The following is a 6,993-nucleotide window of genomic DNA, read 5'->3' as shown; positions in this document are numbered from 1 at the left end:
ACTGAGCACGCTTTATGACCTGCCGGGGAGCCTCAGGGTACACAGCTGATTCCAGGGTTGGTCCCACAGTGGCACTTGGACTCCCAAATGCAACCCCAGTAAGGGTGCCTGTTGTGCTAATAATACCCAGAAAACATACATGCACAGACGCAACTGTTTCACATGCAACATTCTGAGTTTCTGTTCTCCACCAATTCATTTAAAAGAACAAAACGCAGCTGGACATGGTGGTTCATGCCTGTAATCCTAGCACTTGTGGAGGCCAAGGCAGGCAGATCATGAGGGAGGTCAGGAGTTTAAGACTAGCCTGGCCAACATGGTGAAACCCTGTCTCTACTAAAAATAGAAAAGTTAGCTAGGTGTGGTGGCGCGTACCTGTAGTCCCAGCTACTCCAGAGGCGGAGGCATGAGAATCACTTGAACCTGGGAGGCAGAGGTTGCAGTGAGTCAAGATCACACCTCTGCAGTCAAGCCTGGGGTGGACAAGACTCCGTCTCTGAAAAACAAAAACAAAATGCTTCTTGTGACCCGCCAACTTGATTTCATGAGTGGGTTTGAAAACCCTGGGCTAGGCCGGGAGGCAGAGGTTGCAGTGAGTCAAGATCACACCTCTGCAGTCCAGCCTGGGTTGGACCAGACTCTGTCTTGGAAAAACAACAAAATGCTTCCTGTGACCCAACAATTTGATTTCATGAGAGGGTTTGAAAACCCTGGGCTAGGCCAAGTGTGGTGGTTTGCACCTGTAATCCTAGCACTTTGGCAGGCTGATCACCTAAGGTCAGAAGTTTGAGACCTGCCTGGCTAAGGTGGTGAAACCCCATCTCTAAAAATACAAAAAGGTGTGGTGGCACATGCCTGTAATCCCAGCTACTCAGGAGGCTGAGGCAGAATTATTTGAACATGGAAGCTGGAGGTTGCAGTAAGCTGAGATCATGCCACTGCACTCTAGCCTGGGTGACCAGCAAAACTACATCTCAAAAAACGGAGAAGAGAAAAAGCTGTGCTAGGCAACTTTCTTGGCAGAAACTACTTTGGAGCTCCACACCAGTTGGCGTAGGTGTCTGGGGAGCTGTGTTGAGGGCCATGGCCCTGGGAACAGCTCCAGCCTCCATTCTGGGCTCAGAAACCAGTGTCAGACATTCACTTTATTTTAACCTTTGAGATTTGTGTGGAGTGGGTTTTGCTTTCCCCTGTTGCTTAGATGGATTATTTAGCCTTACTTTTTTGTTAAATAAGGGGAGATGGTCATTACCGGTGATTTGCAGATGTAGAATCGGCCAGGAGATAGCTGCATTGTGCCCTTCCCAGTGAAGCCAGGAGGGCTGGGCGTGGTGGCTCACGCGTGTAATCCAAGCACTCTGGAGGTCAAGGCGGGCGGATCACCTGAGGTTGGGAGTTCAAGCCCAGTGAAGCCAGGAGGAGTTTGGCTGCCAGCCTCCATGTCCTTAGCACTTATGCAGCTAACCAAGTGTGCTGTTCTGAGTGCTCCATGATGAATATGAACTTTTTTAATCCTCAGAGCAAGCCCAGGTGGTGAGTACTGTTTTGCTCCTATTTTACAAGTAAGGAAGCAGGCACATAGAGGTTAACCTTTGGTAATACCCAGATTATTAGCATACAGATGGTTCGGGCAGAGCCAGATTGGAATGGACTCCATGGTGTTAGCCACCGTGTGATGCTGGATTGTTCCATTCCAGCCCTTACAGGCCGCCTCTAGGCCTCTTCCCAGCTGTACTTGGATTCTCAGGCCAGGCTCCAGTGGTTTCCTGTGAGGGTGGTCAGGGGGCTGGGTGACTGGGGGAGGTCCAGGAGAGATACAGAAGGAGTAGAGCTTGGAGCTCTCGGGGCCAGAGGACGCCCTTACAAGACAGAGACTGAGTTCTCAGGCTCCTCAGGGGACTCCTGGTATTCACCTGTCAAGGCTTGCTCAGATGTTGTGCGTGTGTGCATAGCTACTGCCTCTGGACCCCGAAGCTCCTGTGGATACCAGAGCAAATGGAAATCCCAGGTGGAAAAGCCCCATGTTATTCAATGCTGTAGAGTTCAGCCAGCCTCAAGTTTGGAGGTTTACAGAGCTGCCTTGCACCTGGCTGCTACTGCTGCATTCCTGCTTCTGCCTCCAGCAGTGACCACCTCCTGCCACTCCTGCTCTCAATGTGGGTTCCTGCTCGCTCTGTCTCCAGGAGGACTGCCTTCCCGGCAGCCTTCCCTCCTGAAGCCTCTTGGCCTTTGAAATCCTCTTATCTGGGTCACTGGTGGGATCTCATTTGTGGATTGAGTCACCCCCAGTGTAGACAAATGTCTGGTGGAGTCTCTGGCCCGGCCCTCCTGAGCCTTCATTGGGCCCTGCATCAGAACTCTGCCAAGTCTGAGGGGCAAGGGAAACTAAGACAAAGCCCTCAGGGCAGTCTGGGAGGGTGGGAGGTAGAGGGCATTTAGAGGGTTAGATACAGAGCACCCCTTTAAAAATACCAGCTACGGTTTTTTTGTATTACATGTTCATTTTAGACAATCAAAACATACTGCTCACGCTCCCTTGTGTGTTTATGCATGGGTGGCGTATCCTACCAGACGACTTCCTCACATCTATATATAATATGCATAAATAGATAAAACATTTACCACCAAACCCATTGAGTTATGTAAATATTTGTCCAGCTTATATAACTTTAACATATGAATTTATATAACGTAAGCTTGCCCTCTTTCTGAAATATCTTTTAACAAAGATAGGATTTCAGGCTCCCTGATGGGACCTTTGTAGAGGTTAGTGTTTTGCCACCAGCGGTCTTTCAACTTCCATCTGTTCTCCCACCCAGTCACATTCTGGACCCTGGCAAGTCACAGGGAGTTTACACCAGGAAGTAAATGCCAGGGCCATATCTGCTGGAGACCAGCATGGTGGCCGATGTCATAGAGTGGGGTGGGCCTGGGCCGACCTTGGTCTGGGCCCATGACCTGCATGTCTGACTTGGGTCCAGACGTTCTTCCTGACAGAGCCTCTTCCCTGTGAGGTGGGGGTAACACAACTTTCTGGGGTGGCTGTGGGGTTAATCAGTGTGGCTGCACTGTGAGCAAAGTCTGGTGGAAATCTGTCTCCACTGCTTTCCTTTTCCTGCTGTTCACCTTGGCTCTCCTGACACTTAATCCCCCTCCACATGTGTTTGGAGCAAGCAGAGAAAGGGAGTTGATAGAAAGGAGGCTGGGCAGTGCCAAGGCTGTTACTTTCTCCCACTGCCTCCCTTGGCTAACTTGGAGTCTGGATCTTTATACCAGAACTTGTAAGACAGTGTGTCAGAATGGATTCAGCCACCGAGCAGGAAGCCTGGATCCCAGTGCCTGATGGAAATGAGAGGTCAATGGTGCAGGACTGGCGTGGTGGTTCCCCCACCATCAGGGCCCAGATTCCTTCTTACATCTCAGTCTCACTCTCTAGCATGAGGCTTCCATGCTAGGTGTCATTTCTTGGCTGTGAGAGCTCCAGCCAGCACACATTTTAGGTAGGAAGGAGTAAGGAAGAAAGTAAAGGGTGGATGGCAGCTGCCGCCTTCTCTCCTGGAAGCCCACAGGCAGCATGGGGTCACAGCTCCCTGGGTAGAACTGGATCACACAGGCGCACACTTTTGCTGACTCTTTTGTCAGCAAAAGAGTTGGAAAAAGTATTTTTAAAGCTGAATCTAATAAGATTCCTGTTAATAAGGAAGAAAGGAGTGATTATATGGGCAACTACAGGGACCACTGCTATACACGGCGCCTGGAAGACTAAATTTGTGACAGTGACAAAGGATTTGAGAGGACAGGGTGATGAGGGTCTTTGAGGGAGTGCATTAGGAACCCTGACCTGGAGAGGAGCAGAATCAAACCTAACCCTAGTGCGTTATTTCAGAAACCTGTCCTGCTGTGCCAGGGGGCTGAGCCTTCTCATGGTCACACATGAAAACTGAAATTCCTAAAGGCCACACACAGCCCTGGAAGTGCTGATTGACAAGGGCAGATGGCCAGTGATCCAATCTTCTCTTTGTCTTCACTTTTGTTGTTCTGCCATCTTCAACACGTGGCTCCTACCTCACAGCAAATGCTGCCCTGGTTCCAGCATCAGGAAGCAGGAGAGGGGAAGGGAAGGCAAGCCTCATGCTTTATAGAATAAAAGCAGTGTGCACTGAATGTTCCACTCACCAGAATGTGGTCTAGTTGTCCTCACTGCAGGAGGTGGGATGGACCCTCAGTGCAGCAGCCCTGGACCCAGCCAAATGCCTCAGCAGAACTGTAAGAAGAGGAAGATGGCAGGAGACAGGCAGGCTTCCCTGCATGGGCAATGTGGCAAGTCTGTCAAAAGCCTTCTTTGGAAATACTGTTTGCTTACTTTTCAAAGTTTCTGTTTAGGAAAAGGGCAAAACCTTTCAGGATCAAGAGTAGGTGAGTGGCGATCAGGCCTCACCCCTCACCGAGGGCCTTCCCTGAGGAGCTGCCTGCAGGACGCTGGCAGCAGAATGGGGGCTGTGTGCCTGCTAGCTTAGGTCATGACAGGGAAACAGCCTCTTCCTTGTTTGCTAGAATGAGCACACTTGGGGCCTTGAGCTCCAGGGAGCTCATGGAAGATGTCTGACTACCCTGAGCCCCTTGCTGGAGAGTCCTGGGGAGTAGCTCACAGCCAGGGTGGCTGTGAAGACTTCCCTGGACAGCATCTAACACAACCACAAAGGATGCCCCAAGCAACTACTGCCCAGCTGAGGACTGCCTGAATTTCTGACTCACAAATGGTGGGCAATGTGAAATGGGTATTTTAAGCTGCTGAGTTTGGTGGGAGTTTGCTGAGCAATAGTAGAAATCAGAATTCTCGGACACTGTCTTCTGTCCTTGAAATGGTAGAATTTATGTAACCAGAATGGAATGTTTGAACAAATATTTTGAGAATAGAATTGTAAAACATATACTCATCAACACGCAAGGGTCAGCAGCAGTCTCATCTAGGAGACTGATTCTATTATTTAGGTAGATGTTGTTCTTGAATTAAAGGATGGGAATATTTTTTCCTTCCAAAACTTTTTTTCAATTTTATATTCTAAGTGTTTTTAAAGTTTTTATCATGAAAATTTTCAAACCCAGAGGGAAGTTGAAAGACTAATACAATGAAGGCCCATATTCCTTCCACTGAGATGATCCAACAATAATATTTTGCCACACGGCAAATATATACTGTATAATTTTCTGTACCACTTGATAGTTGCAGAATGAATGTTGTTTTTTATATAACTTTTTTCTTAAATAAGTAATATGTGCTCATTGTGTAACTACCTAAAAACATTGAAATATAAAAGGAAAATAAAATTCATACATAATGACACTGCCCTTTGGTTCTTGGCTTGCTGAGCAAGCTTCTGACCTGAACTTGGTCTTCATTGGGCAGAGGTGCCCTCTACTGACGGCTGGGTGAATTGTCAGTTGCTGGGCTTATTAATTTACACCTCAAGAGTGTTGGCTGAGTAGAGTCCTCAGCCCCTTTACTTCTGAATGAATTAAGAAAGCTGTTTTGTTTTGTTTTGTTTTTTTGAGATGAAGTTCTCACTCCAGTCACCCAGGCTGGAGTGCAGTGGCATGATCTCAGCTCACTGCAACCTCCACCTCCCAGGTTCCAAGCAATTCTTCTGCCTTAGCCTCCCCAATAGCTGGGACTACAGGCATGCACCACCACTACCAGCTAATTTTTTTTTTGTATTTTTAGTAGTCAAGGTTTCCCCATATTGGCCAGGGCTGGTCTTGAACTCCTGACCTCGTGATCCACCCTCCTCGGCCTCCTAAAGTGCTGGGATTACAGGTGTGAGCTACTGCACCTGGCAAGAAAGCTGTTTCTGAAGCTGCAGGACAGAGCCTGGTAGCCTCATACCTGGCTTTTTAAAACTCAAAATCTTGGGCGAGGCCTCACCTGAAACAGCAAGTGTGACTTCCCTGTCTTGTCATATAGCTCTCTTGAATTGGAGCCTGTCCTGATGCCCACCTGGCTCCAGTCCAAGCCCTAACAGTTCTCCACCCCAGTTAGATAGCATGCACCTGTGGTTCCAACTCCTCCTTCCCCAGCTGAACTGATGCCCCTGGTTCTCCCTAAATTCTCCTTCATTCTTCAGTTCATCCTTCTTGTCCTTTGCTCCAATCACATAGCATGAAGGAAAACTCTCCTCAAACTGTGTTTTCCTTCTATTCCCATACTGCAGCAATCATCTACACAGAAGAAAACTTCTGTGACCAAATATGTGGGGATCTCTCCTCACCACCAAGCAGTGGACACCAGCTAGGTGTCCTCCAATTCAGTTCCAACACTATCTCCTACGTGGAGATAGTGCCAGACCCCACAGGTTGAGGACTCCATTTCCAAGACTCATCCCTGTCCCCCTATCCCACCAATCGAAAGTTGGGGTTCTTCTGACCAACTGGGTTCAAGCTGAGGTTCCAACAACCCCCTCTTTTGAGTTTGATTAATTTGGAGGAGTTGCTCACAGAACTTAGAGAAACACTTATGTTTACCAGTTTACTAAGAAGGATATTTTAAAAGATACAGATAAATAGCCAGATGAAGAGGGACATAGGGTGAGGTCTGGAAGCACAAGAGCTTGTTACTGTGGAGCTGGGGTGCACCACCCTCCCAAAATGTGGATGAGTTCTTCACCCTCCTGTCAGCCTCCCTATGTTCAGCTATCTGGAGACTCTCCAAACCCAGTCCCCTTGGGTTTTCATGGAAGCTTCATGACATTACATTCCTTCCTGCAGGGTATAGGATGGGACCTCTCATGGGAGGGCATCAACTCCTGCCTTGGGTCAGGGAAAGGTCTGAGTCCTGCCCCTGAGGACTCACACACCCAACATTGTAACAAAAGACTAACAAGGGCTGTGGGAATTATAGCCAGGAACCCTGGATGAAAATCAATATATAAATCAATATACATACACATATTGTGAAAAGAAAGTACATCTTGGGACTCTAAAGTCACTAAGCCAAAG

This window comes from Callithrix jacchus, chromosome 2 (genome assembly GCF_049354715.1).
Source record: "Callithrix jacchus isolate 240 chromosome 2, calJac240_pri, whole genome shotgun sequence".
Taxonomy (NCBI): domain Eukaryota; kingdom Metazoa; phylum Chordata; class Mammalia; order Primates; family Cebidae; genus Callithrix; species Callithrix jacchus.
This window is presented reverse-complemented; position numbering follows the sequence as displayed.